This window comes from Thamnophis elegans, chromosome 4, assembly GCF_009769535.1.
Source record: "Thamnophis elegans isolate rThaEle1 chromosome 4, rThaEle1.pri, whole genome shotgun sequence".
Taxonomy (NCBI): Eukaryota; Metazoa; Chordata; class Lepidosauria; order Squamata; family Colubridae; genus Thamnophis; species Thamnophis elegans.
In genome coordinates, this window is record NC_045544.1 from 96,487,366 (window position 1) to 96,507,392 (window position 20,027).

Consider the following 20,027-nt stretch of genomic DNA (forward strand, 5'->3'; position numbering starts at 1 on the left):
CATAGTCTCTATGGACAGATTCTGATCCTGGTATGCTGTAATGTGGCATTCCTCATCATGTAGAAAAGCAGAGAAAAACCATTTTATTTTAGCAAAGTTTTTAAGCTTAGCCTTCTCCAGAAGGAGACAATCCTATCTCATCCTCTTTGTAGAGAATGCAATATATGGTTTGGTTCCATATAACTTTAGAGCAACAACTGAGGTTCTTTTGGAGGACAGGGCTTCAAGTTAATGAAATTCACAAATAATGTTTATGAGAGTCATATTTAAACTGGAAAAAAACTAGCATGCAAAAAAAGTTCTTGTTAAAGACTGGAATGCACAAAATAAACAAGTTGGATATTCTTAGAAGACTTGTTAGCAGCAGGCATGGTTTCAAAAGATAACAAATACTGAATGTAAGAAAAGCAACTTTGTACCCAAGCCTTGTGGTAAATATTGGGTGAAAAAACAAAAATGCTTGTCAAAGTCTCATGAAAGCTCTGTTATATTCTGTGGTGCCCATGAGAGATGTCAGCTATTTCGATAACCTGCATAAACTCCCTTCTGCTTCTTGTGGATACTTTTTCATTGGATCCACCTTTTCTTCTGTTTTTTTTCAGCTATTTTTTTTTGGGGGGGGTGCTGTTGTTTTTCTAGAAAGGAGAGATGTGTATTTTAATCTGCAAAGGGGAATACAAATAAATGGAAAACTAAGGAACATGAGTCATACTTTAGAATGGGAAGAGGAGAAAGTACAAAGTTTGCTGAAAAGTACATACTTTGCTCCCTCCCCCCCCCCCAAAAAAAAGAGAAAAACCCTTTCAGATCAGTTTCTCCATGGAACAAATCTGTCTGCTAATTAACAAATGTTGTTTTGGTCACAGTCAAGATATGTGTGGCATAAAGAATTAGTGATTGAATTTATCAGCAAAATAAGGCAAAGTAGAGAAAATGCCTTCCCTTCAAAATATGCAATCTTTTGGGATAATCTCATTTTGCAACATATGGATTCTGTTAGCTTTTCAGTTCCTGGGTCAAATGAGAAGTTGAAATTGAAATACTTCTTCACACACCTTCATTAGTAGGAAAGCACATTTGCTGGTACTTCTATTTCCCAACATAGTTGTTTTATAGTTTCATACAAATGTACCAGTGGTGGATTCTGGGCAGTATGGTCTGGTACGGCTGTACCAGTAGTAGCAGGGAGAAGCGGTTACCTTACTCTGACTGGCCCATTGCGCATGCGTGCACAGCGTGCAGCGCATGTGTTTCCTCTGCTGGACAGCTGGGTGTTGCAGGGAGGTGGCATGCGCATGCGTGCACAGCATGCGTGCTTGTCTAGGACGCCCGGCCTCATGTGCAACATACCCGCTGTGCCGAGGTCCAGAACCCACCACTGAAATGTACCCACACTCATATGGAACAGTGGATCTGCCCCAAGCCCCTTCAGAACCTGGCAGAATGATTCCATGGCATCAGCTGCAGTTATAACTTCCAAGACCTGAGCTTTAACCCTATGTGTTTTGCTGCCAGGAAAAGCTCCATGAGTTTTCTTTCTGTTTGAAAGTATATTCTCAGGAAGGCAGGCATTTGGCTTTTCAGTGATTTATTTGCTAAAGTTTTATAAATTTGATTTTTATCACTGTATCAAAATTGCGGTGGCTTTTATGGTTGATCAACAAGCTAGCCATATGTCTATGGAGATTCTCAGTCATTCAGGTCACAGTTGTCCCAAAGGTGCTTTTTCAAGAGGCAACTGGATTTTCTGGGTTTATGTTCTTTGAAGCTGTTTCGCTTCTCATCCAAGAAGTTGAAGATGCTTCTTGGATGAGAAGCAAAACCTCTTCAAAGAAAAAACAGAAAGTCGAGTTGCCTCTTGATAAAGCACCTTTGGGACAAGTCAGTCATATGTCTATTGCCTGATTTCCAATAACTGGTGATTATGTGCATTCTTGTAGCTGTGTGAACATACTACCAGAGCTTGTTGAGATTTATATCTCAGAATAAAGGAATAAAAACAACTATTATCTAAAAATGATGGTACATTTTACTTTTATTATATCAAAAGTAAAGTGAGCTAAAAGAGGGAGAAAGGAAATAAACCTGACCTTGCTTTGCTTTGGCTTGTGTTAGCAACAATAACATAATTTATAATAGTACTCAAACTATATTTATCTATGTAGATTGATTGGGTAGAACTAAAGACTAAAGGTAGCTTTTGCCTCCATGATCAATGGGAAAGAAGGATGTCTTGGAGAATTAGTGTCAATTAAAATAGACAAGCCAACCCTAGATGTTTTCACATCTTGTGAATTCTTGAAGGCATCCCATTGGCCCTTGTGGAAAAAAGAATTCAGCCATGTCCAGAACGGTACTATTTGGATGTTACTGGTTTACAGCTTCATTTTTCTATTATCATAAGCCATACCGGCAGAAGCTGCAGCAGATACCTTTTGTGATTCAACATCTAAAGTATATAAGGCTGAGTAATTGTTCTGATCTAGCCAAATTCTTTATATGTTCTTACATCCTTGTCATCACTTAGCCATACATACCAACTCTCTTCCCTAAGGAACATCTGTCTAAATAGTAGATAGCTACTGATTTCAGACTGAACTGTGAGAATGACACTGACCTAAGTACAAGAAGCAGACACAAGATATAATCAGAAAATATACTCAGGAAGTGAAACTGCAATTTGGGTTGGGCAAGTTGGATGTCCTCTATGATTCACTTAAAAGACCTGGCAAAAATTAGTTTTGCATCTGTCCTGCAAAAATCAAGTCCTTGCAAAAGCTGAGCCTGACATGGAAAAATAAACAATGATGACATTTAGTTTTGCCATAGCAAAATATCTGACATTGCCAATTTCTACTAAAGCCTGAGAGTTTATAGAAAGACAGTTAACACTGTTAAAATATCACTTCTGCTCCTCTTGGGATTTGTGCTCCGTAACAGGTCAATATTTGGGCCATTTTCTTAGAGTTAAGCATGAAATCTTTTTAAGTGAATCACTTCCCATTTCCTCTCTCACCACACAAGAGTTTCCTTCTTTCATTACCAAGAATGTCAGAATTTTGAGAATGCAGAAAACAACTGGAGCCACATGGTCCTCTAAAAACACCAGGCCTTTCTGTGCTGGCAGGGACCAAAGGGTCAAATAAGTTACTCCCTTTTTCTCATGTACGGGGCAGCAATCAATATCTTTAGATAACAGTACAGCATATGATTCAGTACTGTGCTAGCGTCATTAACAAGGAGAGAGAAAGTATTTTTTGAAGAGCGGAAGGTAAGAAGCTCCCTTATACCAAGTCAGTTTATTGGTCCATCTGACTGCATTGTTTACTCTGATTGGCAAGCAGTACTCCGGGGTTTCAGACAGCAATGTCTGCATTCAATTATGTCTGTTGAGATGTCTGCTGCAGTTATGGGATAAGATCATAAAATGGCTGCAACCTTGCTCCCTCTGTAGTAGAAAGCAAACTGTGAAAAGGCTTCTTGTAAGAGGTCAACATAATTCTCATCCAGCTGGTGCTGAAAGCATAATAGGCTAATCTCTTTTCAGAAACATTCTCCATATGGAAAGAGGCATGTGGAAGATGTACAAGGATAGTCACAACTCCATGTGATTATGCATTGAGAATGGAGGTCTCAAAGTTATCCAGGGAAGAAAGAGAGGAAAAAAATATGGATATGGTAAGAAGAAGAAGAAGAAGAAAAAAAAAGGGGGGGGAATCAAGCTGAGGCTCCAGCCTCTTTAATAATGATAAAAGATTTTCTGAGTTTGTCCAATTCCTTGCCCATGGATCATTCAGAAGCTAAAAATTAGCCTTAGTCAGGAAATAATCATGAACCCTATTATCTGGCACCTGTTTATCAAGATTCAGAGCCCAGAAGAAAAGACAGTGTAAGAAACCACATTCTTATACTCCATAAAAGATAAATCAATTTGTTAAGGACTTTCATTTCAGGATAACCATGGACAGAATGAACAGCTTCCTCTGTTCAGACAAAAGAACAGTTTGCTGTTTTGCAAGCCCTTGCATGACAATGCTTTGGCTGACTGAACCTTGGGCAAAGAGTATTCTCAGAAACTCTCCTGAAGTCATTTTTTAGGAGGCATGTTTTGCATAATTCAGGGCAGCTGAGATTAGCCGTTCTTTCAACATGGCTCTTATTCTTCACAGGGATATTACATTTTGGCAACACTAGCCCCCTTGCACCATCAAAAAGAATGACTATTGCCATTGAAAATGAGTAGCACCCTCTCTCCCAGTGGCCTCGTGCAACTGTGATCATGATCACTAACCACCAGCATTTACCACCCTGTTTCCAGTGCCTCACATCATGCATTCCTCAAGTGATTTATCTACATTTCAACAAAGAGCAAACAAATACAAGTGAAGCCAATCCTATGATGGCTTCGTAAGCATTTTTATCTACCTATGAATTAAAATTATATGGCGTGTACCAGTGATGAGATCAACACACTGAATGCACAAATTCCTCTCGCCTTTTTTTTTCATTCTGAAAGCAAATGCTTTGTTTGGACTGTCACACAGCCAGAAATTTTAGTCGTGGGAGGGGATTGGGCAGGAGAAGCAGTGGCAAGGAGGTGAACCTCATTAGAGTAGAAATTTTCCAAGCTTACCCATTTGTTTCAGGTATTTGGGAATTGGTTTTGATATTGCTTTAGTAATCATTGAATAGATTTGGAGGGACAACTCATTACAGATACAGAGAAGTAGAAAGGCAAAACGTCAGATAAGAAGAGCATGTCAAGAAAGATCTCTACCCACCAACCAGTAGGAGAAAGAAGCAAAAACATAATGTGTTATTATCCCTGTGTGCTAATAATAATAACACATTATGTTTTTGCTTCCTTCTCCTACTGGTTGGTTTATTGGGAAGGGAGAGCAGATACAGAGCTTTGGGAAGAAGTTGCAGCACTCTAAAGTTCCAAGATGTGATAGCAATAGTCTAGCAAGGTGAAAGTATATGTCCTTCCCACAAAGGTTGGTAGAACTTTCTTATTGCCCCCAAAAGGAAAGATAAAGTTAAAGTTTTCTTGAATATATTTTCTCTTACACATCTGGTTTGTCATTGCTTCTTCTCTGAATGCTCCCCTCCCTCTCATTTTATGAGTCTTGGTGGTCTCTCATCCCATACTAATTAGATCTAAACCTGCTTAGCTTTTAAAGATTAGCCAAGGTTAGCTATATGCTGCCATCTAGCTGGACAAAGGCGAGAAAGAGAGAGAGAGAGAGAGAGAGAGAGAGAGAATGAGAGGAAGAGCGAGAGCAAGAGGAGGGGAGAGATTGAGTTTCTGTTTAAATTTAACTTAACAGCAACCTTGCATTTTGGAGGTAGAAGCTCTGAGAATGAAGTCATCTGTGCTTCTGCAATGCAGGATAGGCTACAGGGGGCTTGGAAGCCACAAAATGCTGAAATATAAACATTAGCTGATCTGGATGAATGCATATTTTTATACAAATTTTTGGTGGTCAAGGATGTGAGGCATGGCAGATAGCCCTGGAAATAGAGCCTAAACAGGGTGTGCCAAAACAGACACTCCAGCTATTCAGAGAGCTCTAGAGGACAGCACTGTGACAAAAATGATCTAATTTAACTCCTTTTTCAGCTGAGAGATACAAAAGCTGCCAACAAAAATGTTAGGATTTGACAATACTTGGCACAAAGAGCTGAAACATAAATCTGTACTTGTAAGTCATAAGGCCTTCCAGAAGATGTGACAAATCCCTTCCAAAGCATGGAAAAGTATGCCTGCCCGATAGAAAATTACTTCTTCTGCCTGGACTTGCCAAAAGAAAGGAAGCATGAAAAAAAAAACCACGCAGGAGATTTTCCAGTGCCAGACACACCATTTCATTTAATAAGCACACCTCATAAAACATTGGAGAAAAAATTAATGATGGTAATTTACTATATGCATATTACACATAGTGACTGGTTTTGAAAGCAGCAACATTAAAAGACTGCCTGAGGGACTGAAAGGTTATGGAGACTGTGATAAAACATCCAAAGTAAAAAGACATTAATCAAATAAAATGGTAATAATATGTTACTGTTTTACACTCAGACTGGGTTTTCATCTTTAAGGCCTTCTGTAACTGAAATTAATGCTCAGGTTTTATGGTTACCAGGTAGAGGAATTCTTCAGTCTCTCCACATTCCACATGCTGCTTATTAGGTGCCAGGCCAAGACATTGGGTTGTTTGGGTTAGATTAGCAATGGGGTGCCTTCCCAAAAGTCAAAGTGCATTGCAGCCATGCCCAAATAGGTTATTTTGATACTCAATCCAGAAATAATTCATTTCTCCCCAGCTGAGGCAATGAAAACACAGGAGTAATAAATGAAATAAACATTTTTCAGTGCTCAGGATCTGAAATGCATAGGGGACCAATTATCAAGGAATTTGACCTGCCTACTAGAAGGCGATTTTGCCAATGGCAAGGCCAGTCCTGTTAGAGACAATTGTTCCTAATGTTCAATTTAAGGAACATGAAAATTAGCACTACCATTTTAAGTTAATAAATTGTTTGGGCTAACATATTTTATTTTTCATTGAATGAAATGACTGGACTGCAATTGGTAACATAGAAAATGATACCTCTTTTCTAAGATGATGAACAGCATCCTAACAATGGAACAGTTTTATTAGGATATGGGTTTTTATGGTGCTGCTATGGGAGAATATAAGCAGGGTTCCTTAATATGCAATAATAAATAACTAGATCAAATGGCAATGCAGTTTAGAAATCACAATTTCTGACAAATTAATGTTAAGAACACCCTAAAAGACACTTTTCAAAGATGATGTTTTCAAAGAGATGTATGAATAAACTAAAAGTAAAGTCCACTATTCATGGAACATAGACTAATAGAGTTGGAAAGGATCTTTGAGGTCTTCCAGTCCATTCTCCTGCTCAAGCAGGAGACCCTATATCACTTAAGATAAATCATTGCCCGGTCTCTTTTGGAAAGCCTTCAGTGATGGAGCACCCACAACTTCTAAAGTCAAGCTGTTCCATTGGTTGATTGCTCTCACCATTAGGAATTTTCTCCTTAGTTCTAAGTTGCTTCTCTCCTTGGTTAGTCTCCATCTATTGTTTCTTGTTTTGCTTTTTGGCTTTGGGAAATAGTTTAACCCCCTCCCCCCTTTTTAAAGGAGTCCCTCAATTAAGAAGAAACTTCCTAACTGTGAGGACAATTGACCAGTGGAACAGTTTGCCTCCAGAAATTGTGGGCGCTCCATCACTGGATGTTTGATATTCTTCCAGTTTGATATTCTTTCCATTTAGAGTAGCAATGCCAATAGTCAATCAATCAGTCAGTGGTAAGTTATTTTTAATACATTGGGAAAGGTTGGACATGTTAAGGCTGCCTCAGAATTACTTTTGTGTGCATGCATGACCCACAAGAGCTGCCTCAGACCACACAGCCAAATGCCACTTTTCTATTTTCTTGATGTATAAAACATATGAAAACTGAAGAGTAAAACTGAAATACGATTACCCTCCTCTGAATGAGGTGACCACTACATCACACCCCCAGTTCGGGTTACTGTGCACAACCATTAATATCTCTAAAACCATGTGGTCATATACTAGTAAATGAATGTACATGTATAATTCATCTTATTAAACTGATTTTAAAAAACCAAAGAAAACAAGCTATAACTTTTTGATATGTGGATGGTCCCATGCTTTATTTCTGAATCACCTCTCCATCATTGATCCGCATGTACAAAATAAAACGCATTATGGCAGAAAGAAAAAAAAATAGGCACGGTACAAGAAATTCAGAATCTTGTTTGATTTTGTGACTTTGAGGCAAAAATCTATGGGCTTCTACAATTACAGGAAAGTGCCCCAACATGGATGAGTAGATTAAGTATGTCATTTGAAACTGACCATATGTGTTATTATTTATGATTAGTCAAAATTTCACATTTTGCTTACAAATCTCTCTTCTTTGCTTTGCCTTTTTTCATGTCTCTTCTAATTTCCTGAGATTAAAAGGCAGCCTTTGCAGTTTATGGCTGTTTGTAATTAAATAATCCAACAGGCTACTTCTGGTGAACACAAAGGCTATACTGTCTGCAAAAGTCCAGAGATTTCAGATTGCAGAGGGTGTGAATCCAGCTGAAATACTTTGCAGAGCCACACATCCTCACAGGTGCATCTCTAACACAGCATTATGTTTTCTGTGTTGATATATATTACATATTTATACTTTATCAATCTCCATGGGAAAGCAAGAACTTAAGTTTGCATGCTTCCTATGTACACCCAAATTTTCCTCTTTGTTGCTTCTTTGTCAATATTGTGTAGCCAGGTCGAGACTACTCTTCAGAGGTTTTTGTTCTCAACTGTGGCAGTCACTCCATCAAAAAGGCATAGAATAATCAATCAAAATTTAATATAGGTGTATGGGAATAGTGACTACAGATTCAAAGTTCATTTCTAACATGGACTGGAATACTTTGAAATCATTGTTATTTACTAGTTAAAAGTCCAAATGGCGTTACTCAAAGCTTGGAACCCACAGCATGTAATGAATATTGGTGCTGCAATGCCACATCATAAAGGAAAATACATTTTCATTGGGTTTGGTGGGGAGGAAAGTATTAAGTGGGGACAGTTTTGCTTTCAAATCTGAGGGACATTGCAGTTCTGCTCAGCCAACCATAGCATCTTCCTTTATCAATGGAGAGGCCTAGAAGAGAGGCAGATTTATTGTTCAGCCTGACTCTTTTACCTTCACTTTCATTCTGGAACTCATAGAAGTTGCTGCCTTGTGGGCTACCTTAACTACCTGATAGATTCACCAACTGTTTCACTTTGTGGAAATGGCCAGTGAGGTACCCTCTTGTACTTCCTTCCTTCCTTCCAGCCCATTCTATCACATCCAGGAAGTGGCATTTTCTCATTCCATAAAAAAAAACCTTTCAGCCAATCTGTCTGAAATATTCCAAGGATATTGCTCATGATAGGAACCATTTCACTGTCTCAAAACAAAAAAGTTATGCATGTTAAAAAGAGGGGCAGACATCTTCCCTTCTCGTTTCCTGTGATCATAGATTTCTGTTAAGTTTGGCAACATTTAGTTTTCCTCTAAACATATTTTCCTGGTGAAATATTAAAAAAAACTAATTCAAAGGAGCATAATTTGCAAATCTGTGCACCAGCTTCTACTTATGAAATTTGGAACACTTCTTCCCTTTTGAAATGGTCTATTGTTTTTCAGGATTTCTTTTTAGATTTGTCCTAGAAGCAAAAACAAAATAGACAATCGGGAAAAAAAAACCCTACAGCTATTGACATGTTTATATCCCTACCTTGCTTAATATTGGCACTTTTCTTTCTGACAGTATCTAGGATATCAATGTGATTAGGCTCCTTCAGAGCAACCCAGGTTATTCCCAGAGCTCTGGAACCAACAGTAGAATTGGATTGGATGATTCCTTGGCACTTCTAATAGCTACACCAGGGATATGGAACAAGAATAAAAATGAACAAGGGCAAATGCTTCTACCATACACTCCCCAAGCTTTAGCTTTTCTGTAAAAATAACCTGACAATCGATAGAAGTCAGGAGGGAAGGGAACACAGACTATGCAGTTCTGAGTGAAAAAAAAACACTCTTTTATGTCTTAGCTTGTGGGGAGAAATACAGAACTCTGAACAGTAACTCTGCATTTTGCCCCACAGGGGAAACAGTAAGCAAACATTTATGGATGGAAGACTGTTATTTATCACGGGAAAATGGCACACGAGGGAAAGGTTAAAAACACCCCACTCTCAATGCTGCCATTCCAAATCAAATCCTCCCTCTCCGATCATGTCCTTCCAAACCTAATTAGATTGCAATTCCCATCAACCCTGATTATTTGCCCTTGCTAATAGGGTTGATTGGAAAGCCACATGTAGTCTATTCTAGATGTCAGATCCTAGACAAAGGCAACTTTTCGTCAAAGATGGGACAATAATTGTCTAACTTTCCAGTTTGTCACTTGATACCAATGGTGACAGAGGCAAAAGTCAGACAAAACAAATCTCTCATCCAGAACATTAGTTTTCTTTCAGAAACCAAGGTGTTTAGCAGTAGAATAGAAGACTCTGCTATTAATGTTGCTGAAGCCAACCCTCTAGTGGCCAGAGAATTAAGCAAAGTTTACAGAATTTGGTGAATGCCAACAGCTCCTTGCTCATGTTTATTTGTCTAGAATTTTTAAAAATCACGCATGAGTTGAAATGTGCTGCTGCCTAGATTAAGGTAATTGTGTGAGACAGTGGGTGTGTATGTGCACGCAGAGAATGAGGTTGCCAGAACATTGTGCTGTTGAGGTCTTTAGCCTCGAACGCAGCATAAACAGAAGAGCTGGCCTGACGTGCATCTTGACGACTTGAAGTGGTTTTGGAAATGAAATCCACATATGTAATAGCTCTTCTCAGGTTTTCAACGAGAAAATTTATTCAGAAATAAATTTAAGTAAGGGTAGATGGGGAAGAGAGAAGCAGAAAGGGCATTTGGAAGCTGAATGAGTGCCAAGAGCTGAAGCTACCAGCTTCCATAGAGACAGCTGCAACATTTCAGGGTGTAAAGTCAGCAAATTTCCACAGTCCTTGCTGCCAGGGACCACAAAATGGTTTCAAACAACGGCTCACTTCATGATATTTTTGTGCACGCTGTCTCCCTCCCTCCCTCTCTCCCTCTCTCTCCCTCTTTCTCTTCCCCCCTCCCGTAATTTTTTTTTTTAGCAGTCCTTCCACTGCTGAGTGGGCAGCATGCATTAAGCTAGCAGATTAATGAAAATGTTTCACTGGCACAAGATTTTTTAGATGGCCTCAGTGCAAAATTGCTTGCAGATTGGAAAACAGCATGTTTCATTTCAAAGTCATTCTCTTCCCATACATTAGCACTTGTCAATGTGGCCATTAAGCACAGTCAGTGCAGAAATTTAATTACAAAACCATTTATTTTATTGAAAGAAAAATAAACTTAAGCTACCTCAAAATGCATTAGGTGGGTTCAAAACTTGTTCAGCTGATAACACCCAAGGGTAGAGAGGCTGCAGCAGAAATAATGTGCCTTTCATGTGTGGTAGGGACTCAATATTAGAAACAGCTGCCTGTAAGTCACTCTTTATTTAAGTTCTATTATGAATTTAAGATCAACCAACTTAATAACTAAACTTTCTGGACCCACAGTTACAGATACAGCTGCTGCGTTCATGCTATCATTGTGTATATATATGTGTGTTTTTATTTGGGATTAAACAAAATGAGTTTAGATTTTAAATGTAAAGAAAACAAATAGAGTTATCCAATCATCCTGGCTACTCTTAGCTCACGCTTAGCTTTTGTTTGAAGAATGTGAAATCAGTTGTTGGTGTAAAAAGGAGTCACAAAAATATGTGCTGGTCAATGCACAAGAAAAATGTCTCAGATGTGGGTCGCTAATATACTAAAAAAGACCTTATAGTCGATAGGCAAATGCTGACAATATTATTAATTTCAATTGTAGAATATTTTGATATTATGCACTAAAATGGATACATTGGATTGCTCTGCTTAAAGGAGAAGAGGTAGCTTTGATGGATGGATGGATGGATGGATGGATTAAAATATGGTTCCCAAACCATATTCACACACGGACATGTCTGAGCCATCACCCATAGTTTCTTACAGGTATCTCTGAAAAAGAAATGGTGGTAGCATATGGATTTTGGAGGTAATGGTGGTGTCTGGTTGATTATTTTATGATTAGTTCTGCTAATCGCATTTAAAGTTGTACAACATGATGGATAAGAACCACTCAAGGGCATATGAAATGAGTGACTGCACTGAAAAGTTTGATTATGACATAAGCATATCAGATACAGGCTTGGATGCTAGAAATCTGGGTTGGGTCAAGATGCCTAAAGGAAATCTCACTGATTTTTTTTACAGCCTTTTTGTTTCCAATTGTCAAAAGAGGTTGGTGGCTACATTCCTTCATGCTTCTACATGCATGGGTCTGTATTCAAATGTTTTTACAAACACTTCATTGCCACATTTCACATATCTATTGAAGTATTATACTTCCCTCTTTCCTTTCCCCCGCTTCCTACTAAGCAGAGAATCCCTGGGAAATAAGAGAATGCACAAAAATAATTGATTACACAGCATCCTTGCTTGGAGATGAAGGATTTTCCTTTGTGGTGAAGGTTGCTACCTTGGCCATGTTTCCATCACTTAAAGTACCTTCACAGCATTTCTCAGCTATCCCTGGAGTGATACAAAGTCTGTGCTCATTACTTTTATTTTGGCACAACAATGGTTGGATGACATGCTGGCTGGGGAATTCTGAGAGTTGAAGTTAAAGCTGGCAAGGTTTGAGAAACACTGTTCTAGATGCTATAAATTGTTAGTGTGGAAGGACCAAGACTGTGACTTACCACTGCTATTAGTAGTGGAAAAACAGCCTTCTGCCTGCCAGCCAGCTAAACATACTGTTCATCCGGCCAAAAGGGGGAAAAAAAGACGAGAACCTTGCGGTCTGTTTGAAGCAAACAGACAAAACAGGGATAAAAGATTATCCATCTCACATCTCTATTGTCTCTACTCTCACTGACTTATGGGAAGTGAGGCAAGAAAATACTATTTGGAATAACGAAGGAATAGTGAAGGAATAATGAAGGAAAGTGCCATGCCTCAAACCCTGGACTGACTTTGGAGCTTTTTCCACAAGCTAGCTAGGTTTTTCCCTGGATAATTAAGAAACATCTTCTATAACAATCCAGGGGAGTCTTGAAGATATCGCCCATAGGTAATTCAAGTTCTATTAAAAATATTAACTAAATGGAAGGTTGTTCTCATCCTAATTCTCTGTATTTGCAAAATACATTAAAAAAAATATAGCCATACTGTCTGACTCAGCAGCCCATTGTCAAATGAATTTAAGCAGAACATTGCTAAAATTGCATACTATGACTTTGGGGTCAAGTTTGTCCTTTTGATACTGTTAAAAAGTAACTTCATGCACAGGACTGAGATTCAGTCTATGCTTTGGCATCAGAGTTCCAGCTCTGCTTTTGTTCTGATTTATATGCTTATTTAAAATTCCATTCTCTTAACCATTCTCTAGAGCAGTGTTTCTCAACCTTAGCAACTTTAAGATGTGTGGATTTCAACCCCCTGAATTTCCCAGCCAACATGCAGCATCCATAACAGCCAGCATCCATAAAATCCTAACTGGGAATTCTGGGAGTTGAAGTCCACACATCTTAACATTCCCAAGATTAAAAAACACTGTTCTGGAAGATATGTAATTCCCAGTTTTCTTCGTGAATTTCAAATATGATTTTTTTAAAAAAAAATCCAGTCCCTTCCTACCATCCACCAATCTCTGTGACTTAAAATAAACAATGAAAAGATTTAGACAGCCTTTGTGCTTTTATTTCAATACATTTGGGCAACCCATGTCTCTATTACTTCAGCTGTGACTTAAGCGTCCAAGCCAAATATGGTTTGTAGTCTGACACCCTGCTCCACTTTATGGGAGAACTAAGAAAACCATCTGTGATGATCCTTAGTAAGTAGAGATTCCAACGCAGATCCCAGTGGGGACATATTGGGATGTCTTACTCTCATTAGATTTAGATTCCACAGGGACATAAATTCTAGCACCTGGATAAACTTTCATCTGAAAAAAAAACCCACAATAGGCAATAAAGTATATTCCCACAACATACACTCTTTATTATCATGGTTTTCAGTTTTTCTTTTATTTTCAATATGTGTACGGTATGGCTCTTCATAGAGAAGCTTGTTCTTCATAATGCTTCCTTCTCTTTGAAAACGGATTCATGTGATCAAACGGTATTGTTTGATCAGTCCAAGAAGGGCTGTTGAAATGGAAAGCTGTCCTATGAAGAAACTTTGTGAGCCTGCCGGGTGTGTTTTGACATACGGAAGACACCATTAGGTTTATGTAGTAAGAGCAACTCCAATCAAATTCATGCGCAACTCCAATTATTGTGCTTATGCATTTTTATAAATTATTAAGAATCCATAGAAGAATAAATGCCAGTTCAGAATATTGTTTAACTACATTAGAAGGTAAACAAAAGTATTAATATTTTTATTTATGGCATATATTGTTGTCAATGAATGTTTGGTGTACCCTTCATTCCCACCAGCTACTGTTGTATTGTATTGCAGATGGGTAGACCGCCTATCTATCTATATTTTAGACTGCCAACTTGCTTCACCAAACAGACTTGACATTACTAGTGCCCTCCTCTTAATTATGCCAATGCCGTGCTCTGATGTCTGGAGCTGGATCAGCAAACTTACCTTTGCAGTGCTGAAAGGGAAGTCAGCATTGCTGGAATTTTTAGGACTCAGTCTTTGCCATAGAAACCAAGAGGCTGTGTTATATACATTAATACAATTCTTAATGTAGTTTTATAGAAAAGCAAAACAAACTATAGATTCTTGTTAGTGTTAAAATGTTTGATATATGTGTGTGTGTGTTTGCGGTCTGGCCATGTGTTCATGGTGTGTGTCGGTTTGCTTTGTGTGGGGGTCGGAAGGAGGTGCAGCAGTTGGTGATGCCGCCGTGGTTTGGCTTATGGATGGTGGTTGCATTTCGTCTATGGGATGGGTTTGGGTTTGAGTCTGGTGAGGGTGATTGGTGGTAGTGTCCTGTGTTGTTTTGGGTCCGGTGTCGGTTTTCGTGGCGGGGACTCGTTTGTTGACTAGGGCTAGTTTCCAGATGTCTGGTAGGCGGGAGGTATCATCATGTTTATTCATGTTGTGGGGGTGTTTCTCTATTTCAATGGCTTCTATGATACACGCCATGAACACAAGGCCAGACCGCAAAATCGGAGCCAAAACAAAGCCCGGGATGTTACATCACAGCCATCTGCTCAGGACATTACATCACAGAACTCAGGAGTTACAACGCAAAAGCTCAGGATGTTACAATGCAGCCAACCCCCCAGGATATTGCAGCACAGGACTCAGGATATCACTACATTAGAGCTCAGAATGTCATCACACAGCCCATTACCCAGGTCGTTACAACACAAAAGACTAATGGGCACACAGCTAGTACCTCAGCCACACAGGATGTTACGAAACAGCCAACTAATCTGCATACATCAATTCCATCAACTAATCAAGATGTAACAACACAGCCAACCAACCCGCTTACAGCAACAAAGCCAGCACTCCACACCACATACTCCCTCCCACCAATATTTATAGAAAGACGGCAGTTCCGATCATGCTTTGCTCACACAAGCACGAAACCGAAGACACCATCCTGAAGATGGTGAGTGAGACCTCGTCAAAACGTCACCAAGATACTCTCAATCTTACACGGGAAAAGACCCAAATACGCCAAGACCTGCATCTATCTATTATCTATCTATCTATCTATCTATCTATCTATCTATCTATCTATCTATCTATCTATCTATCTATCTATCTATCTATCTATCTATCTATCCACACACAGACATATAGTAAGTATAGATATATAGATGATATGGATATAGATGATATAAATAGCTATATATGTACTCCAGGGCATATCACTTAGGGCATAGGTCACATCATGATTTTTCTTCTTTTCAGGTAAGAAATGAAATCAAAATCAAGTGGAACCAAAAAAGGAAATGGAGCTAAAGCTTGTAAAAATGCATATGGAGGATCAGAGCGAAGGCAAGCTAATGCATTGTTGATCAAAAGAGATTTTTGTGAGAGTAATACACTGCTGGTTGGGAGAACATCACATCTCACTTAATAAAACTGCATGCCAGCATAGACTCTTTTCCTTGTATCCAGACTCTACACTGGCAGTTTCAACTGTCTAATTTCAGGGCTTTTCAATGCATTTACCAATTACGATGAAATAGATTCTTCCAGTAAAAGTTAAGTATTTTTACAGGCATATAACTTCATCAAAAGAGGTATGCATAGCATGTGACTACCCTCATATCAAGGAGGCTTAAATGATCCTATCTTTACAAATTCCACTGTCTCCCATCTAAATTTATTTGCAGGTTGAAAGATAATTAAAGTTTGGATTTTGCTTGTCTAAATATTCTGCTGCAATTTTTAGTCTGACATATTACATATGTCATAATACATAATTCATATTTTAGTATAAATGAATTTATAAATGTATATATTTTTTTAAAAAATTACAAATATATGTATGGATTTACATGTATAATTGTCTACTGTAAACACAAGAATGATGAAAAAGACTAATGGACTGATGGATATATGAAAATTGTATATACTATACACAAAAGAATAGGTTGATTTCTTGTTTTTTTTAAAAATAAAAATATCTGTAATAATATTTTTTAATGTTGAACTTTCCTTGGAGATGTGTGGTATGTTAGGTGGCATTTAAGTTTGGGCTAACAGATCAAGGGTGTAAAGTTTTGGTCAAAAATTAAACATCAGGCAGGAGATGCAGAGATTGGATTTTTTCAACCCTGAACTGGTGTCAAACACTTCACAGCAACTGGTAACCGAAGAGCAATAAGATTTGCCTAGTTTTACAATTTATTGATTTACTGTTCATACTACACATATGGTTGTGTCAGTGGTGGGTTTCAAAATTTTTTAGAACCTCTTCTGTAGGTGTGGCCTGCTTTGTGGGAGTGGCTTGCTGGCCATGTGACCGGGTGGGAGTGGCTTGCCAGCCATGTGACTGGGGGGCATGGCCAAGTTGTAAAATGTGGTGAAACTCACTTAAGAACGCTCTTGCTTAGCAACCAAAATGTTGGCTCAGAAACTCTGGCATTTGAAGCACGCAAGTCTTAAAGCTGTCAAGTTACAAGACCCTTGCACCCCTAACCCTTTAGAAAAAACCCCCCAGAGGTGTCCAAATTTGACAGCTTTAAGACTTGTGGACTTCAACTCCCAGAATTCCTCCTCTCGCTCTTCATCTTGATGATGTGCAGACTGGCGGGGGGAGGGAGCTGGAACCGGTTCTAAATGGCACTGTAGATTACTGAAACATCTTCTATAGAAGAGGTTAGAACTGGCAGGAACCCACCCCTGGGTTGTATGCACTATATGATAATACACAGTCAAATACAGAATGATATATAATTATAATATTTATTGACATTTGCAACAGCACGTTGGCTTCTGCATATCATTTCTATTCACCAAAAAGTAGGATATAAAAAAACCAAATAATAAAAATATTAGAATGCCAAGATACTCTGCTAGGATTATAAACAATGCAAAGTACTTAATCTTGAGATAGTGTCACTTGATGACGGTGTGTTCAAATAATCTGATGATGTATAATATGTATAAAATGTATAAAAATAATCTGAAATATTATTTAAAATGTCTGATGGATTAAATCAAGCCATGTACAGTATAGTTTTTCTATAATCTGGCTACATCTGGGTTACAAACAGGAGTGGGCTTCAAAAATTTCAGCAACAGGTTCTCTGCCCGGTTGCTGGTTGGGCTTGGCCATGGTGAGCATGGCCTAGTTAGCCTCCTGCACCATGGGGGAGGAGGGGAGCAGGAGTTGTTTTTGACTTCGCCAGGTTCCAGAAGCTTTTCTCGAGTTTCTGGGAAGGCAAAAGCTGCCATCCCAGGGCTTTGGAGGCCCTCCAGAGGCTGGAAATGGGCCCATTTCCAGCCTTCTGGAACTTCCGGGAGGCCCGTTTTTCCCCCCTGCTCGAGCCTCCGCATGGGCCCTGCACTTACCTCACATCGAAAATGGGCCACGTGGGAGGGGAGGGGGTAGGGGGCGTGGCCAGCCAGGATGGGATTTGGAGGTTATTCGAACCAGCCATAACGTTAGCTAACCCGGGCGGACCCGTAGCAGCCCATCCCTGGTTGCAAACCATATAAGATGAGAACCATCTTGGTTTTTAGTTAAGCTTCTGATATGAACTGGGCCCAGGCTTCCTTCAGGAGATTAATGGAAGGAGCAAGACACCAGGCCGCAAATTGAGTGCAAGATATTCATGACACTGAGGGGGTTTTCAAATCTTGAAGAATTAGGAGCAGACGTGATATTCCCTTCTTGCCATTTGAGGAAAAATTTAAAAAAAATGAAAGAAACATCTTTATATTATATTGTAGATATTTACAGTGGTAATATTACCTTAGTGGTTCAGAGTAAATAGTTTTCTTAGCCAAAAAAACAGTTGATTTGAAATCGGTGCTATGCAGAGAAAAGTACGACAGCTGTCCATCACCTTTTGCTTCCAAGTTATTTTTTCAAGCAGAGCACTAATAGGGCCATTGCAATCTGGCAACTGTCAGTTTCATGAATGCTGCTAGGGGGTTTTCTTGCATAACTGAGTGAACATAGGTACACTGTTAGCTGACAAAGCATTGCAGTCTGACAGCTGTCACTCCACACTTGGAAATGTCTTTGCGGTAGCTATCAGAGTTTGAAGCAGGAGGCCCAGAAAATTTTTGAACTGATACCTGTAGTGAATAAATAGTACCAGCATGTGTTCAACTCCTGGAGTGCCAAACAGTAAAGTCAAAGGATTTTGAATTTCATCAATGAAATGAAAGCTATTGACCCTACAAGACCCAACTTAGCCAGTGCTAAAAACAGGGGTGGTTTTTTTGCGATTAATTATTTTGGAGAAGTAGGTGGAAGGGGTATATATAGAGAGAGACTATTTAAATACAGATCTGTGCAATTTTTGCACAACTGTTTTACTTTGCCTCTGTTTTCTTATCTGGGATGTCATGATCACTAAAGAGATTAGCTATTTGTGCAAATATTATTATTATTAAAGAACTGTATTCTTCAATTAAAAATATGCAGGTCTTTTTGAACTTTTAGCAGATACTTTGGTAGGACATCTTACTGCAAAAAAAAAAAAAAAATGAAAGTGGGTGGTGTATTCACTTTGTTCCTTCCCAGGTTCAGGATTTTTGCGACTTTCTCACAGCACTGACAGCCAGCAAAGCTCTTTGCCCTTCATATCCCATTTGCAGCTTTTAAAACTGCTTTCAGTCACCTTCCTGCTTCTCCAGTTACTCTTCTGCAATATCCTCCTTTTCTCTCTCTCTCTCTCTTCATAATGTTCATGCTTCCCTGTGTCCTTGGTTCAGCTCCAAGTGGGGAAAAAGACACTGGAAACATGGAGGCTGCTTGGAAAGATGGTATAATGGTGGACAAGACCACATAGTTTGAGGTTCTGAACAGAAAAGGTGATCACATGCTTCAAGATATTGGGTGAAGAAGAAAAGAGAGAAAAAAGGGGACTTGCTGTGTTTTTTATACTCTGTTCTGCCCCACCTCTCTGTTTCCTGTTCCTGTGTAAGAAATGTATTGTGATTGGTTGTCAGACTCCCATGGGGCCATGCTGGGGCAACTCTCTAGGTTGTGTTTTGAGTCCGAATTTGGTTGAGTTCCCAGATGCCATGTGGCGAGTTGGGTAAAGAGCTAATACTATCATGCCTTAATCCCATCACCCTGGATCTTAAGGGGAACTCTTTGTTATGTAGAATAGACTGGCTCGGGCATTTTAATGGCCCATTAAGGAAAGTGGGGGCTATTAAGAGTGAATCTGTTTCCTGCCTAAAAACATGTTTCCCCATTTCTTATCCAGGGAAATATAATATTCTGCCTCTTCAATATTTCCCAGGATATTTCATTTTTCTAGGAGAGGGGTGAGCGCTAACTTCCTACACCTGTCCTTCTTGTCTACTTCCCTCTGATCTTGCTGTATTCTCCATGGCTTACAGTGTGTTTTTGATAAAGGAGGTCAGGGTTGAAATGAGAGGCCCTTGGTGCTTTTTGAGCTTGATTGTTTTCTTGTAGATGTTTTATTACTCAAACTAGGTAATGATTAGTATGATTTTGTATTACAGCTTTACCATCCACTTTCAATCTTGTTGTTTCTCCAGCTAATTGATCATAACAACCAGTCTATGTCAGTTAAAGTCAATGTTTATAATTAGAACACTGCATAAAGGGAACATAAATCATATCATCATCATCATCATCATCATCATCA